The sequence below is a fragment of the Branchiostoma lanceolatum genome, chromosome 8 (genome assembly GCF_035083965.1).
Source record: "Branchiostoma lanceolatum isolate klBraLanc5 chromosome 8, klBraLanc5.hap2, whole genome shotgun sequence".
Taxonomy (NCBI): Eukaryota; Metazoa; Chordata; class Leptocardii; order Amphioxiformes; family Branchiostomatidae; genus Branchiostoma; species Branchiostoma lanceolatum.
In genome coordinates this window covers 2,600,229-2,619,268 of record NC_089729.1, presented here as the reverse complement: position 1 = coordinate 2,619,268, position 19,040 = coordinate 2,600,229, and positions in this window count along the sequence as shown.

The window sequence follows — 19,040 nt, the reverse complement described above, 5'->3', positions numbered from 1 at the left end:
CACAAGGCGGTTCCGCCGGAACCGTGGTGAGATGTTTTATTCACAAAGCAACCTGATCACGATCAACTTTCTCAACTAGTTTTAAAGAAAGTTTTCACAATTTCTTGTGGATTTTTGTTGGTGCGGGGTCTTGTAGCTGATCTCGCAAAATGAAAACTTGAGTGTTAGGGCCCTGTCATACTTGTGCGTTTATTCAAGTGCGCGTGAGTTGCGCATCAACATTTTTTGGATTTAAGTAAAGTTTGCGGGCACAAATTTGTTTTTTTATATGACTCACCCCTTGTGCAGCCGGGTGATTGAACCTAAGAAATCACTTCTTCGGCTGCAAACTTAACCTAAACCAGAAACATGTTAATACGCAACTCACGCGGACTTGTATATACGCACAAGTGTGACAGGGGCTTTACGTCGAAAAGGCCGCACTCTAATGCCAACGAAATGCAAGGGTTTGACAGACGCCCCAAAGTAGCGCCTCTAGTCGAGAGTCATAGAAAGTAAGGACTCTTGAAGTAAGACTTGATATTTGCACGTGCTGTTACGAGACGGAGTCCCAAGGCTACCGGCTAGAGCGTTGACACCACACTTCCACGCATGCTCAACAGTTCTGCAACGCGCGAAAGGTGAGGCGCGCGTGGTTCTTGCACTTCGAATCTTCAAAGTCGAGGTGACTACGTGTTGCCCGTGGAGCACAAGAAGATCTAAATGTTTGCATAATGGGCACGAGAGAGTTTGGTACGCCAGCAGGCGCTGCGTACGTGCCAAGAGCCCCGTCCTCCGAGTGTTGTGAACGCGTGTAAGAACAGAGAAAACAACGACTTGGGTTAGGGACCTGTCACACTTGTGCGTATATACAAGTGCGAGTTCCGTAGTAACATTTTTTTGGTTTAAGTAAATTTTGCGGGGAGGAAGTTGTTTTCCACTTTGACCCACCGTTGAGCAGTCTAGTTATCAAACCAAAGAAATCACTTATTCGGCTGCAAACTTAACCTAAAACAGAAACATGTTAATACGCAACTCACACTGGCTTGTATATGCACACAAGTGTGACAGGGGCTTAAGAACAGAAAACAACGACTCGACGCCGATATCCTCAGCTTGTTCTTCTTGGAAGGTTATGCTGTGACAGGTCGTTGTTCTATGTGAGACAGTCCGCCGCTGCGACGGAAGTGTAAAGTTTGAGTTCCGCAGTAACATTTGTTTGGTTTAAGTAAATTTTGCGGTGAGGAAGTTGTTTTCTACTTTGACCCACCGTTGACCAGCCTAGTTATCAAACCAAAGAAATCACTTATTCGGTTGCAAACTTAACCTAAAACAGAAACATGTTAATACACAACTCACACTGGCTTGTATATACACACACGTGTGACAGGGGCTTAAGAACAGAGAAAACAACGACTCGACGCCGATATCTTCAGCTTGTTCTTCTTGGAAGGTTACGCTGTGACAGGTCGTTGTTCTATGTGAGACAGTCAGCCGCTGCGACGCAAGTGTAAAGTTCAGCCTCTACCAGACTAATGGCTGCTGACTGGAAAAGGAGACATTGGCCAAACTGAAGTGCCAAACTGTACCTCCAGCCGGCGAATTGCTCTGCCATGTTATCTATTGTCTATTTCTACCCTTTCCAGTCACTTATAGATCCTGGTAGAGGCTAAACGTTACCCTGGAGCCTGGTAGGCTATGTAAAGCCGGTGTGTTACACCAAAAGGCGAATTATTTCAGATTTAGGTGCCCATGTCACTTTTGTATAATAATAAGGTCTGAATACAACTTCGAGATTATAATGCTCTCTAAGGTAGTATTTCTATCCCTGATTATTATGGTTCTATCTCTGCTAGACCACAGCAGGCAGCAGATACTGAATTCTTAAGTAAAACTCTGCTCGAATAATGCTCTTGAAATAAAATTCTATTATGAGATAAAAGCCCACCGCCCATCAGACGCGCTACCGGGGCCAGGGGGTAAGAGTGCTAAATCCGGTAGGACTGTTCCTGTCGGTTATTTTTAGCGCATCTTGTTAGTCGCGTGTCAGATTTACACAACAGAGTCGTGCCGAGACTGTGATGTCGGCAGGAAACAGCACGGTGTCAGGAACGTGTGACCTTATTCGGGAAGAGCCTTGGATGGGAGTGTTGGATAAAGTGGGGGCTCCACAGACGAAAGGCCGGGATACTTTTTGAAGATCCTTCATTAAAGAATGAAGAATAAAGAATAGAGAATAGAGAATAGAGAATAGAGAATAGAGAATAGAGAATAGAGAATAGAGAATAGTGAATAGAGAATAGAGAATAGAGATTAAAGAATAAAGAATAAAGAATAAAAAATAAAGAATAAAGAATAAAGAACCCTTCGTTGAGCGCTCAGTGATCCCCAATGTCTTCCAATGATATCTCAATGGCAGGACTGGAGTACTAGTGTCGAATAAAGAAGGGAATGTACAGATTCTTTAAGCGCCCGCGCCCCGAAGTTTTGTAGATCTCTCAGCAATCTTTCAGGTCAGCGCTCCATGATCTCCAAGGTCTCCCAATGGTCTCTCAATGATGTCAACGACCAATGGCTGTGAGAGCTAGTCGTTTGTCCAGCTGTGTCAGTTGTGTAGAAATTGTGCTTTTTTGCGTTAATTGAGATTACTCTTAGAAAAATGCAATCTTCCAGGGATCAATAAGAAAATACAGAGACATACAGATTACGGCTGTAGGGTTAGAAACATACATAATCACAACGTAAAACATGCAGAAAATCAACTTAGCTTGAGAACAAATTACATGGACTGGATAGTGATTCAATGTTGGATAGCGTGTGAATGATGTGTAGAATGATGTACAGCGTGTGACTGATGCGTAGATCTGTATTGTCGTTGGTTAATCAGGAGGCCATACGTTCCGCACATGAATGGTTGTGTCGTGACTGGGGGAAGCGAACCAGAGAAGCGCCTGTCGCTTCCAGCAGGTCTCCAGCAGCTGTGGCACGACGTGTTGAACATCAACACGACACGGCTGCTCGCTTCTCCGCGCCTTTTGTGTTCATGATGTTCAGCTTGTCTGTACGATCATCGCACGCTCTAATGTGCTCTCCTTTATTCCCCGAGCATTAAAACTGCTCTACCACACTGACTGTTGACACAAGTTCTCACTGTACTGTGTTACGGATGAACATTGAGCCACTAATGTAACTCCACTGCTCGAACTGTCAAGTTGTTAAAGTTTTATGTATAAGGGAAACTTGGATTGGCGCCTTATTTTAATCTGTTCGAGCAATGTTATTTTAAACTCGTAATGTTTTAGACAATTTTCACATTGTGAATTTTACAAATGATGAGCGCTTTGTAAATTATGACGCATTTCATGTGCATATTTCTATGAAATTGTCACATACAAGGTCATGAGAAATAACACTGAATCTGAAATCTGCTGCATGTTATGTGAAATCTCTACAGACTTTCTAGGTTAGGAAATCTACAAAAATTAATCATCCTATTGAAATTATTCAACCCATTCATCATTCTTAACTTAGGACTTTTATTTTCCCTGCGTTCAAAGAAGATGTCAAACGCCGCATTATTGAAGAAGATAAAGGATCTTATTATAGAATAGGGGCGTTACTTGGTTATTATTGTCTGTATCACTTGTATGTTTTATAATTCACTTAATGCTGGTACAGCGTTGCTAATTGTTGTTCACTTGCAATTAGCCCACGGGCAAGAATTCGCAATTGATTTAGATATCAAACTTTATTCAGTTAACGTAAAAGAGAGAGATGTCGGTGAGGATGGTATCTTTTTTGGGACCTATCAAAGTAGAAGGCATGCCCCGTAAACTGTTCGATCACCGCGTTCTACCCTCAGTTCCATTGAAGCCCATGTGCTAATACATACTACACACCGGGCTCCTGGTATAGTGAATGAAGACCTTTATCGTACATTTTTGCTCCACAGGGCTAAGCTCAGGGTCCATGTTAACAATCATATACATATAAATGCACATATAAACGTATAGCAGACTCTAGTACAGAGTCGGTTTATCAACGGCTGTAAGGAAAATGCATTTGTCTTTACTATTCAAGTATCTGAAGTGGGGAAATTCACTTAACACATAACCGGGAAAGAATGGTCCTATCGCTATCACATATTGCTGAAATCAGCTATTACAACTGCGTTTCTAAAACGTTTTGTGCCAAAACGATCCTTTAAACTGTGTGGAGAAACAAACTTCACTCTACTGAACACAGCACCGCGCCAGCCTACTTTAGTCAACGCTGCTCTAGATTTTATGAAACTTACATAAATCCACAACAACATCCCTCAGACTTAGCGAGAGGACATCTCATCGCGTTGCGCGCAGGTGGGGATCACCACTCAGTAAGCCGTTGATGAAGGTTAGACATCCAGGTAGTAAGATACGCCAAAAATAGTTACTCAAGCAGCTGGATAAAATTTTGAAACAGTCAGACGTTTCAGATAGTATCTGCTATCTTTCGTCAGTGACTAACGATAAGGATTGAAAACCAGATTTATACCAAAACTCTGAATAGATATGTTAATGATGTTGAGACAAATCTAGGATATCTGAACTTTATTCAGTAACCTTGTCTTGAATTAACCTTCTTTTGAAGACTACGTCAAGACATCCTAGATGTAACTTAACTATGAGACAGAGCTTGTGAAGAGGATGTGGGGCTCACTGACCGTTTTGTAACACTAAGTTCGCGTCGTGATTTGTTGATGTACTGAATAATCTTCCCGTTTGATCATCACTTCCAGATTTTAAGATAATTTTGATAAACCAAAATAGGCAATATCTAAGTTAAAACCATCACTGTGTAAATCCTTCTGGTACTCAACTCCGAGATTGTTTGCTAACCGGATACCGGGGTTCACTGGCCGTTTTGTAGCACATACTTCAAAGGGTCGTGTCGTGATATGCGGATGTCCAGGATAATCTTATATTTTTTTATAAGTTCATTATGTTAACAGGGAAGACTTTTGATAGACCGAAATAAATGATATCTAAGAATGTCTAGTACTTAACTCCAAGACTGTTTGCACAGAGGATACTGGGGTTCACTGACCGTTTTGTAACACATAGTTCAAAGGTCCCCGTCGTGATGTGCGCATGTCCAGGGTAATCTTACCTTTTTTTTATAAGTTCAGTATGTCAACAGAGAAGACTTTTGATAGACCGAAATAAGCAATATCTAAGAAAGTCTAATACTTAAGTCCGAGACTGTTTGTGAAGAGGATACGGGGGTTCACTGACCGTTTTGTAACACATAGTTCAAAGGCTCGTGTCGTGATGTGCGGATGTCCCGAATAATGTTTCAGGGATCAGTCCGTTATGTTTATGTACTTTTTATAGTGTGTAAATCCTTCTGGTACTCAACTCCGAGATTGTTTGTGAAGAGGAAACCGGGTTCACTGACCGTTTTGTAACACATAGTTCAAAGGGTCGTGTCGTGATATGCGGATTTCCAGGATAATCTTATCTTTTCTTATAAGTTCATTATGTTAACAGAGAAGACTTTTGATAAGCAATATCTAAGAAAGTTTAGTAATTAACTCCGAGACTGTTTGCACAGAGGATACCGGGTTCACTGACCGTTTTGTAACACATACTTCAAAGGTTCGTGTCGTGATGTGCGGATGTCCCGAATAATGTTTCAGGGATCAGTCCGTTATGTTTATGTACTTTTTATAGTGTGTAAATCCTTCTGGTACTCAACTCCGAGATTGTTTGTGAAGAGGAAACCGGGTTCACTGGCCGTTTTGTAGCACATACTTCAAAGGGTCGTGTCGTGATGTGTCAATTTTCCGGATAATTTTACGTTTTGTTCATCAGTTGATTATGTTTATATAAAAGACCTTTGACAGACCTACATAAGCAACATCTAAGAAGATTTAAATCAGTATGGCGTTCAGATCTATACTATTTATAGAGCGTGCATAAATCTAAGTCGTGTTACTGTTTGATTGAATCCTGTTGTTGATCGTTACAATCAATGTTAAATTGCAGAATGATGGTTTAATCATTTCTCCATCGCTGTGGTAGATAATTGTCTACATAAATAAAAAAAAGACAAATTCTAGTTAGAGACTGATGGACGATTCACGGCCCGTAAACTAGTGGCAAACCGCTGACAAGGTCTTAAACAAGCCTGCATAAGGAATACGTCTTAAACAAGCCTGCATAAGGAATACGTCTTAAACAAGCCTGCATAAGGAATGCGTCTTAAACGAGCCTGCGTAAGGAATACGTCTTAAACAAGCCTGCATAAGGAATGCGTCTTAAACAAGCCTGCATAAGGAATACGTCTTAAACAAGCCTGCATAAGGAATACGTCTTAAACAAGCCTGCATAAGGAATGCGTCTTAAACAAGCCTGCATACGAAATGCATCTTAAACATGCCTGCATAAGAAATGCGTCTTAAACAAGCCTGCATAAGGAATACGTCTTAAACAAGCCTGCATAAGGAATACGTCTTAAACAAGCCTGCATAAGAAATACGTCTTAAACAAACCTGCCTAAGAAATACGTCTTAAACAAACCTGCATAAGAGATGAGCCTTAAACAAGTCTGCATAAGAAGTACGTCTTAAATAAGCCTGCATAAGAAACGCGTCTTAAACAAGCCTGCATAAAAAAATACGTCTTAAACAAGCCTGCATAAGAAATGCGTCTTAAGAAATAAAGTGAACATTTCCAATAACGGCAGGTCATTAATTCTACAAGAGCGACGCTAGCTATTGCAGCACTGTGTCCATCCATTAGAAAGGAGTAAAATGAATGTCTACATAAACCACAAAGTTAACATAGATCCCAATAAGACTTCAGCCAACAAAGTACCGTCTAGCCGTACACAGAGGCATGAACAATCCTTCTTCTCCAGAACTCTTTGAAGAATATTTGTATTCTTAATGTTTTTAGCTTAGCATTTACACGATGATTATCAACAAAGTATATATATCTAATGTTACCATGGGAAGTGTACTTTCGGCAGATTTTATATATCTAATGTAACCTTGGCAAGTGTACTTTGCCTCTGTGTAGTTTTAACAGCTCATTTTCTTAATATGTAATGTTGACTTATTGTTTATGGCTGTAAACGTTGTGAATGTGCAACCTGCGATGAAGTAAATGTTGAACAAAGTTTAAAGTTAAAAACACCGATGTGCGGTTCAACTGCCCGTAAATGTAACGACAACCCTCTAAAAACCTACTCTACAAACCTACTCACGATACATGTGCATTTCCCATAACTGCTGGCCATCAATTCCCAAAGAAAGTGCAGTGGTAGTTATGTATGTTCAACTAGTACCATAATCTTTCCCAAATGCGGCGTGCTAAGCAGAGAAAGCAGAATGTATACAATGAAGTCATTAGTATGACCCGGCCGGGGATCGAACTCGAAACTTACCGTGTGCAAGGCGAACACTCTACAAACTAGGCCATTGCTCAGGTTTTCCAATAACAGCAGGTCATTAATGCTAAAAGAACGATGATATCTACATGTATTGCAGCATTGTGTTCATTAGAAATTAGTAAAATGAATGTCTACATTAAACAAAAAAATATGAATTCCCATTAGATACCGATGTGCGGTTCTAGGGCTAATCAACTAGTGACAACCCGCTGACAGACTCGTCCACAAACCTACTTACAAAACATGTGCATTTCCAATTACGGCTGGCAATTAAGTCCAAAAGAAGGATTTTCTACTGCAGCACTAAAACAGGTAAATATGGCTTGGATAAGCATTAGCAAAAAGAGATACATTCCAATTAGGAACCGTAAGGTAGTGACAACCAAGAAACAACTTCTTACTACAGTTTAACCTTCTTTAAATTGCATTGTGTATCTATTACCTAAATGTCTAACCCAACCTACTTTAAGAATAATTGACGATACGAACATCTCCAATAACGGTGGAACATTAACCACGAAAGAATGATCTTATTGATTCCCGCATTGAGACATATGATTGGGGGTTAACAAATTATCTGCCTGAAGAAATTGCTGACTTCAGATTAGACAGTGATGTAAGACCAGTAGATCCATAACCGTAAACTAGCGACGACCCACTCCGTTTAGCTCGGCTAACGGCCCCTTAGACAAACTTACTTCGCCAAGTATTTACGATGCGTACATTTCCAATAACGGAGAAACATTAACCTTTCATAGACTGTACATTTGTCATGCTACAGTTTGGCAGTAAGAGTCTCCTGATGCGTCTCGGCAGGAGTTCTTTATAATTGTGTTGTTTTTCTCCGCACGTCAAACTAAATCCCTTGTCGCGCCGCGGAAACCTATTTATGAAACATAATGAAAAGAAGTGGCTATATCTAGAATCGAAATGCGGTCGAAGTTGTTTTTCCAGACCATCCCATTTGACACTAGAATAGGGGTTAGCAGCTGGAAATGTAAATCTTTTCTTTTTCAAGGTAGGTTTTCGACAAGCAAACATTTGTGTAAATCGGCCTTATTTGCTTTGTCTTTTTTCGCTAAGGCAATTTTTTCTTATTCTATCGTATGCATGAGAGTATTTCAACGCCAATGCCTTCCTTACGGCATCAAAAACAGTATAAATCAACAATTTAAGGACCCTTTGATTTCACAAGCGATGTTTCTGTTTCCACCAATAGATAAATGAGCATGTATGAGTCCATACTGTATACTCCTGATACGTGCTGTTTCCTTCCGACATCACAGTCTCAGCACGACTCTGATGTGTAAATCTGCCACGCGACTAACAAGATGCGCTAAAAATAACCGACAGGAACAGTCCTTCCGAATTTAGGCATTCTTATCGCTCTGGTCTCGGTAGCGCGTCTGGTGGGCGGTGGGCTTGTGTTATATCAAATCAAATCACATAAACCTTGTTGGAATTTAATACGTTTCACAAGTGTCTACTTAATGGCATCCTTAGACGCCAGACCCTCTGCTAGTGTATTTCAAGCAGCCATCGCAACCCACGCGCACTGGTTAGAGGTCTCTGCCTCTCGATACGTCAGCGCTGGCTAGCCGTCAACAGCCAATCACGTCGCCGCCTACCGCCCGTTGACGTTGCGCATTTGAGAAAGTCACTTTACACGAATCACTTCACTTCATTGAAAATGAGTACCTAGCTTAGGATAGGGACGACCCTCTTTTACGACTTTGATTGGAGGTCCCGTGTTTGAGGAGAGCCACACGTCGAGTACGTAGAAGCTTAAGAAGTTATTGAAAAGAGTAGGGGCCCTTCCCGGTGTGAGTATATCAAATATATCTGCACGGATATGCAGCTTGTACTCTTCAGTACAAACCTGGTGTGTTACGCCATTAAGCTGTTTACCGGGTGTGCAATACATAAAAAGAAAGAAAGAAACAAGCAAAGGAAGAAACAAATAAAGAAACAGAGCAGCGGTCCTGTCGTGAAGGGACTTTTCGACCGTAGCACACATGACCCAGATACAACGCGTCCGCCGGGCTCCCTTATGCTACAGTCCCACTTCCAAGACGGGGCCCGGTCGGGCAGCTTGTGGGAACGAAAAATATTCTATGAAAGACAAGAAAAGACACAAAACGTTAGAAACTACTCCTGTCCTTTGTATTTTCTTAATATGCATTTTAATTTTTCGTTTTTGCAAAGAGCCCGGTTGGAAATGGGACCCTAGCATTGCACCACCTGCACCTGCGCAGAGGCAGATGTGGCACTGCTGCAAACACCACTCGGACTAGCCTCCGTTGCAGACTCCTTCCGGCTTTTTTCTTTTTCAAGTTACAGTTTTATCATTACATTTTTTTCGTAATGCTGGCCGGGAAGGAGTCTGCGTCCACTCGGCGCCTCAAAGAGTAATTAAAACACACTAAGTGGCAAGCATATCGAAAAAAATGTAATGATAAAACTGTAACTTGAAAAAGAAAAAAGCCGGAGGGAGTCTGCAACGGAGGCTACCTCGAGGAGCCAGACCAGAGGATTTAATGGCTACTGCCTGAAACCGCCAGACAGCAGCTGGGCTGGTGCAGAAACGCCATTAGGCAACACCAATCCATTTCTTTGGTTGTCGGACATGGTTAAGTAAGATTACAGGGCAATTGTTGGTAAAAGGTGGTCCCGTAGCCTTTTTGGGGCCGGAGGAGCACTTGTTTGTTATCCACTGTGTCTTGGGCGTAGTGTCGGAAGGCGGGGCCCATTCCTCTCCTTCTACTACCTTCCACATCCCCAACCGAAGTGAGGAACCCCATTTTTATCCTTGGGTGGAGTGAGGAAATCCGTGTTAAGTGTCTTTACATCGTAAACAACGTCTACCCAGCATGAAAGTTCATCTGTGTTGGTAAACATTTGGGTAAGTCCCAATTCATTCTTGTGTTGGACGTAAAGTTTAATCCTTAATTCACAACGTCCAGCCAGGACTGCCCAGAAGAATTGAACCCGTGGCCTCTCGAACTAATTATGTCCATAGCGCAGCCACCCGAACATTCAACGTTACAGTTAGAATGATAGTGAACAGCTGGGAGGAAAATTGTATCTGACCATATTCACTACCTAAATTGAAACTGCGTGTAACAACGTACAGGGTTTTCTACCCCACTCGTGGTTCATGTTTGTATCGCCTTGAGGGTGTCCGGCTCCGTCTAGATGCCGTACTCAACCTTTGACCCAAGACATGTCAGTAATGGCCGACTTGTCGGCCGATGGACATTGGCGGAAGAAGAAGAAGAAGAATGATCGTCTGCTTTTGATGAACCAACAGATGGATGTGGTGCAGCCTTATAATTAGCCGAGCTTGAGTGCGGCTTTCCTCGGGTACTCAGGGTGTTACAGTGAGCACACACACACATGCAGGGGTGGGGATAGGAGTAAGTACACAACTCGGCCAGAATATTCAGAGACTACTTACGGTTTCATGGCTAGCCTATTGCGAAACTGTACCTATGTTTAACAATATCATGTCACTCACTCACTCACTCACTCACTCACTCACTCGCTCACTCGCTCACTCACACTCTCTCACACACTCGCTCACTCGCTCGCTCACTCACTCACTGACACTCTCACTCGCTCGCTCACTCACTCTCTCTTACTCACTGACACTCTCTCACTTACTCACTCACACACTCACTCACTCTCTCTCTCTCACTCACTCACTCACTCACACTCTCTCACTCACACACGCACTTACACACAAACTCATGCTTTTAGTTCAAACTTTTTTATCTTTCAATCTATCTCTCCTATCATCGCTATACATGAAAATGAGAAAAATATTTGAAAAATTAATACAAAGTGTATAAAAGAGAAGCATATCATTGAAGAACAACCAAGAAGTAAAACAAAGAGAATAAAAGTAAAGTAAAGTTAAGTAAAGTGAAAGAGTCGATGAGTATGAAAAGTTAAGAGAACATTCAAAGAAACAGGATGAAAGGTTTGCGCCCGAAAGTGTGTTTGAAAGGTTTTTGGCCAAACCCGCCGGAGGCATTTATTTTCCGCCGCACAAGCAATTATACCGGCACACGCTGTATATATGCGACGCGAAGCCAGAATCTATCTTACGAGATAACTGACCTGTTTACAAAACGCTACGGTTGTGCTCAAAATAAATTCAATGTGTATGTTTGGTTCATCCGGGATTAATGTTAAGAGCTCCGTTAAGAAGAACTGACGGATAGACCGCGATAAACGACCCCCCTCCCACCCCAGCAGGATTAACGGGTACCTGGCAAGTCGCGCGCTAAATTTAGCTGCACGTTTTCCGTGGGCGGGGGATTGACGCCCGGCTTCTAGGGCTCGTCTCAGCTACTCGAACGTCTTTTCAAAAAGAAATCAGTTTCTTGAAGAAAGACGGGTTGAGAACTTTGGAACCATGTCATGGTTTTTAGTCATGGTCAACCTGTTACAAACATGTCAGAATCTTCCAAACATAGATAGTTGTCAAGTCAAGACATATCAAATCAAGTCAAGTCAAAGCCTTTTTTAATCTCTATGGCTTATTCGGCCATAAGGTCGCTTTTCAACAAGGTGTGGAGAGAGGGGTCATGGATAAAAATCAGGTGTTTGATCTGGTAGTCCTTGCTACTGCATTCCTGCAGAGTTTCAGGCAACAGGAGTCCAAACCTTGAGTGCTGGAGACAACTTGAGTGCTGGTCAGATATGAATTTTGAGACACCTTCACCTAGTCCCATTTTCTGACTTTTGAGACAGTCTTATCATATTTGACAGAAGCTGCCAAGCTTTTCATCATGTTCGGTGCTATGAGTGAGAGAGCAATAACTATAAATATCTGCATTTGAATTTTTATTGCATTACCGGTATCGCCGCCTTCATGGATAACACAGCGGCTTCACAGACAGACAGCTGAGCAGCAGCTGGTTACATTATACTGAACGACCTGTCACACCTAACCTTTGCACATCTAACTCCTAACGTTGCTTAATGTTATCGAGTGAGGACTCCTCTACCATACTTTCTGACAGTCTAAATACATGTTTATCTGAATTTCAATCAATGCGGTCTCATTTGTACTTCAATTATTTACAATTTGAACTTCGCTCCATCAACTGCTGTCTCGCAGCGAAGAAACATGATCTATTTCTACTTTAGGCGCGAAGTGAATTACCGATGCTCTACTTCTTCATCCTGCAGCGGATGAGACATGACTGTATGTAGGGAGGAAATTGAAAGCCTGAGTTGGAAATAGATGTGATGAATCGAATTTAATCAAACCCCTTGATACAAAACAAATGTGCTGCGTAGACGTAATGAATTAGGAAGACAGCTGGGGTAGATTTTGGAACTTGTAATGCAGAAATGTAAGTACCAGTTATAGGAGGGCTGGTAGAAAATAGACTGTTCTTACTTTTTGTTCAAAATCTTTCAATATAACATTTTTAGTGTACAGTAAATGCAAGTACCAGTTTAATGACGGCTGGTAGAAGATAGACTGTTTTTGGTTTCATGCTCAAAATATTTCTATATAACATTTTCAGCGTATAGTTACTAGATCTAGTTTGAGACGACCTGTAATGAACCTGTTGAGGGAAAAGGCTACAATGAAGGCAGCAATTCGAAACTTCAATACGCTTTGAGATCATTCACGCCAACAGGACGCGGTTATACAGAGAAATGTGGAGAATTCATCCCCAGTCATACAGACAAACACTCCTTTCTTTAAAGAAAAGTCAATAAGCTACAAGTAAATCAGCGCCATGGACGGGAATGATAGTAGTTGAGCAGAATCCGTAATGCAGGAGTCAGCAGTAGCTGTGGCTCTGCTTTATACATCTTCCAAGGAAGTTTATGTAAATTTGGAAACCCGGAAGAATGATGATGATGATGAAGTATATGTAAGTTTAAAGTATATTTACTACTATATGAATTCGTCACTAGTATATGTGCAATATTTGATTTTAGGAAGTTTAGGTAAATCCGGAAACCCGAAAGAATGATGATGATGATGATGACGTGTATGTAAGTTTACAGTATATGCGGAATACTTATATGGAGTAAGTTGTTTTATATTACTTGTAATTTTATAGTTCCATGTGTAAAAACGATTACTCTGTACAAAAACATGCAATTCAGCCTACTGGCTGCGAAATGTTTTTAAAATGCCTCTGTGCAAATAAACCATTCATTCATTCCGGTGGAGCGTGAAGGACAACGAGGGCGGGGAGGGGGTTGGCAGGAACTAAGAGCCGCACGGAAGTCAGCACCACAGAGAAAGCGACTTTTCCGGAATGTCTTCCGGGAATGTACCTTGTGGAGCGATACTTTATAACAGCTGAATTTAACGGGAGAGAGAACTTATATTTTCCATTAGCCAGAAGACGGAGAACGAAGAACTGCAAGAAATTCAGCACCGCGGAGAAATACCCCGGAATGTTTTGCGTTCCGGTCCCAAAGTACAAGTATCTTGTGTAGTGGTAGTAGTTAGTTTTAATAGTTTTATCAAACGGGAGAGTGAAGTTTAATCATATAATCCAGGAGGAGAACGAAAAACCACACGGAATTTAGCACCGCGAGAATGCTACTTCCCTGCAATCATATATATATATACATATATATATACATATACATATATATATATATGTATATATATATATATATAGATAGATAGATAGATAGATATAGATAGATAGATAGATATATATTGTGTAGCTGTAGTTTAAGACAGTTTTATTGATTAAGACAGCAAATTTAAACTATGTATTCCATAGCCAGAAGAGATTCATGTAATTTAGCACCACAGAGAAGCCTATTTCCCTGGAATGCTTTCCGTGAATGTATATTGTGTAATGGTGGTTTGATACAGTTTCATTAAAGGGAAGACTGGTGTTAAACTACTAGTATATATAATTTCACAGCCAGGGGGGGGTGAAGCATCACATGGAATTCAGCACCAAGGGGAAGCCTACTTCCCTGGAATGCTTTCCGGGAATGTATATTGTGTAATGTCAGGTTGATACAGTTTCATTAAACGGAAGACTACATATGGTGTTAGACTATACATTCCACAGCTGGGGGGTGTGGCTTGAAGCATCACATGGAATTCAGCACCATGGAGAAGCCAATTTCCCTGGAATGCTTTCCGGGAATGTATATTGTGTAATGTCAGGTTGATACAGTTTCATTAAACGGAAGACTACATATGGTGTTAGACTATACATTCCACAGCTGGGGGGTGTGGCTTGAAGCATCACATGGAATTCAGCACCATGGAGAAGCCAATTTCCCTGGAATGCTTTCCGGGAATGTATATTGTGTAATGGCAATTTGATATAGTTTCATTAAACGGAAGACTGGTGTTTAACTATAACGGAAGACTATATATGGTGTTAAACTATATATTCGACAGCCGAGGGGATGAAGTATCACATGGAATTCAGCACCACGGAGAAGCCAATTTCCCTGGAATGCTTTCCGGGAATGTATATTGAGGATGAAGCACCACATGGAGTTCAGCACCGATGAAAAGACTATTTTCCTGGAATGTTTTGCGTTCCAGTCCCGATGCATTTTGTGTTGCGGTAGTTGAATGCAGCTTCATTACACGGAAGATTGAGGTTAAACGATACATTCCCTAGCCAGGAGACGCCATATACAGAATTTGATAGGGAATGGCGTCAAGGGCAAGCGCAAATCTTATGATAAGATTACGGGCCTGGAGTAACAACGTTACACAATGGATAGGGAAAGACGGATTGAAAATGGGTAGAACTATGATTATCCGTTCATCGTTCATCGTGAATGAATGAATGATTTATTTGATAAACATGGTGGAGAAAAGGAATGTCGCAGCCGCTTAAATGGCTGAATTGTATACTTTTTGTACAGATGCGTCCTTGGGCAATTTACAGATTGGTGTACCGTGACGTCTTAACTATAAGCGGAATCACACTCTTATATAATCAACTATTTTGAGATAAAATAAACATAAATCGCAACTGTTAACATTTCGCATGGTGAGTCTAACGTGGTTAAATATTTCCAAAGTATAGGGATATTCTATATGCGTCGGTGTAACTGTTTATTCAGGGGTCGTATCATGGTGGGAATAGGACTGTTCTTATAACTGTTCGTTCTTGTTCAGATGGTGGTCATGAGATGTTTATTTCTAGCGTCTCTGGTGCGTAGCGTGACTGGAAGTAAATCGCACACCAACTAGAGGAGACAGAGCCAGGGAGGGTCAGCTTTCATATCATGTGAGCGGGGTACAGTCTTCGGGGGATGAGGAGTGAAAGGGGTGAAAGGGACTTTGATGCAATATATGCAGCACGGCTTTCATGGTTCAAAGGTAAAACTGAAATAGACACGATAAAACCTTCCATCAAAAGCTTTGCTAGGAGCCATATGCACGGAGAGGTGAATGGAATTGTGGATCAAAGGTATACAGGAAACATGAATGGATTGCTATCCGGGCCGATCCACATGTTTGATATGGCAGAAGAACGATATTACTGAAGTCGCCGCTCACTTAAGTTGCATGTGTTAAGAAGTTAAGGAAACAGAAGTGGACCGAAGACGCTGTTTACTCTTGTCTTTCACGTGAAGAGGGAAGCTTCAATGGTGGGTGGGGTTAGATCAGCTTAGGCACCCGGAAACGGAAAATACAGAAATGTTCGCGGCGGTTTTATGTTGTTCCATTGTGTGACGGTAACGCTACTATTGTTTCAAACGTGAACTCAAAAGAACACTCCATTTTCTCCCTACCGCGAAATTAAAACCAAATGAACATTTCTACATTTACAGTAATCTCTTATTGAGACAATTAGAGGGATAAAATCACACAATAAAAAAGAGTCACACACATGATACGGCAGTAATGTAGCGACAGAGCGAAACTGCAGGCCATCGCGTGCAGAAGAAGAAATGGCGCAGACCCTGTCCGTAGACAAATAGCGATACTCTCTATTCAATATACAAGGCTTATAAAAGCGTTATTTTTCTCCCAGGAAAGTCCTACTCCGGGAAACTGGTTATCTCCAAACTCATTTTCCCCGAAATGAAACGTCGAAAAGACGGATAGACCGGAGCATCGGGATTTCTCAACGGAGTGTTGGCTACATAGGGCTGATGGAGACCCGTGTGTGCTCATATATATCGCACATTTTACACCGCGAATCATATCCTCGCTCCATCAGCGATATAAACTCACATACGTGGTAACGATGAATCTTTGTTTTAGATTCGTACCGGATAGGTAAAGATGAGTAGAAAGAAGATTTTATGTGTAATATATGTCCCAAGGCGTATCCGTGATAATTTGTTCGGTTTTCACGGGATGTCGGTGATATGGGCGCGGTGGGGAATGGCAGGGGTTGGGTGGGGTGTGGTATGGGGTGGTGTGTTGTGTTATCCTTTTATTGAATTTTGCATTTCAGAAGCTTTATTTTGTGGCAGTGTATCCGAAACTCATAGCGCCTAAGTAAATGTAAATTGTTCAAGGATGAAAAACATGAACATTGCAATATATATATTGCAACATATCTATCTATCTATATTGCAATCTATCTATCTATATTGCAATCTATCTATCTATCTATCTATCTATCTATATATCTATATCTATATCTATATATAGCGGTCCCGGGTTCGAATCCCCCTGACGCCACAAATGTTGCCCTTGGGAAAGGCACTTTCTTCACTCCACCCAGGTAAAAATGGGTATTTTTGTTCTCTGTACGTGGCACTGTTGAAATAAGTTATGAAAACTTGAGTGCAGTGCCACGTCGTCCTTGGCTGTCAAAAAGCCAAGTAAAAAATCGCCTGGCTCTCAGAAAGGTCGCGCGGGGACTCAGCGTGGTAATGGACGAATAATCCAGTCAAGGGAGATAATACTTCAGCGCGTATTAAATCCGCTGAAGTACGGGACCTTCAAGCGAGCCGATCGACAATCCTAATGTCATCGACATCATTTTCTGGAGTTCTGCAATTCGGGATGACAGTGGGAAAATTGATCGCTTTGCTAATGGACTTTTGATGCCATACAAACTCAGTTTGGGGCAAATACGGCATCATATCTTCACCGAGAAAACCTCTTCATTAAGTTACCACCAATTTTGATTTCATTGATTACATGCTCTGATGTCCCGGAATCTGGGAACAGATTAGGAAAAAAAAACTTGCTTTTAGACTTTTCACCATAGGAGCTTATTTGGGGCAAAATACTGTATCATATTATAAGCATGAAACCTGCTTCATTAAAATAAGTTACCACCAAACCAGTTCTAAGGTCATTGACATCATGCTCCAAAGTCCTGGAATTCGGGACTAGAGTGGGGAAAATTGCAATTGGCAATAAGCGTTTGGTAGCCCGCGAGTTCATTTCGCGCAGTTTGTATGCCAGTTACAATGTATGCCACGACGTTACGGCCGTTTAACAATCGACTTCCTGATTGGACGACTTGTTGCTGTGGCTGGGGTCACGGTTGCAGGTCAAGGCCAATCTGTCTAAACGAGCGACATCCCTCTTTTTAGAACAGACATTGGCTGCTAACGACGTTCTCTAGCCTTGTACTGATTACCTCAGCGAAGGGGGTCATTGACCTCCAATAGAGGTACTGTTTTGTCTGTGTTTGTGTGTTCGCAGCTATAACTCAAGATCATTTTGATGGATTTGCATGAATTTTGACATGTTGGCAGTTACTGGGGTCCCAACGAGGCATAGAGGTTTTGAGCACCGTGGCAGTATGTTTAACTTTGTAAAACTAAAGTATATATCCGCGCCCCATCTTGAAGGTAGTGTGGTATAGCACATTTAACAGCTGTCTGATATGCCTAATGTAGCCTGTAACAAGCTGGGGGGGGGGGGGGGGGGGAGATTCGCTACTCTCCAAGCAGAGGTTAGGCTCCAGATTGCTACACTGCCTTTGTTACTGCCTAGCGTTACAATACACAACTATGGCTATAAATGGAGACACCTTTTAAAGAAATAGATGTTCCTGGTAAAGGTGGTATCAAACATTTTCACCTACGCCGCAAACACCATAATTACTTCACGGGGGTTTGTGTCCAAAGGACTCTTGTAATATTATGTCTGAATGTGCTTATTTGCAGTACAGGCCATCTGATTTACATTCATACGAATAAATCGTGCATTTCGATGTCTTGTCAGACGTTCAGGATCTTTGGTTGGGACTGATATAGAACTCTTGAAGCCTCGACTTTTATCAGGCTCTTACCCGCGGTCTGGTTCGCCCGCTGTGCGATTCCCGCGTGCGGATTACCGCAGTACGACCTGCCAGTCAGGCAATCTGCATGCGGCCTTCTGTTGGTAGCCTGGAATCCATCCTATTTAGCTTCCGGTAACTACCCTAGCTCCGCTGCGCTACCCAAGCTCCGCTGCTGGCCAAATATATTTGGCCGGCAGCGGAGCTTGGGTAGCGGCCGGAAGCTAGATAGGATGGATTCCAGGCTATTCTGTTGGTTTCGTAACCCTAGGAGTAAGGTTTGGTTTTGACGAGGCTGTACGTCTTTCTGCGTGTCTGTGGGTTTGTCTGTGGGTTTGTCTGTCTGTGTGTCTGCCTGTCTTCTGCATGTGTCTGTCTGTGTGTTCTGTCTGTGTGTTCTGT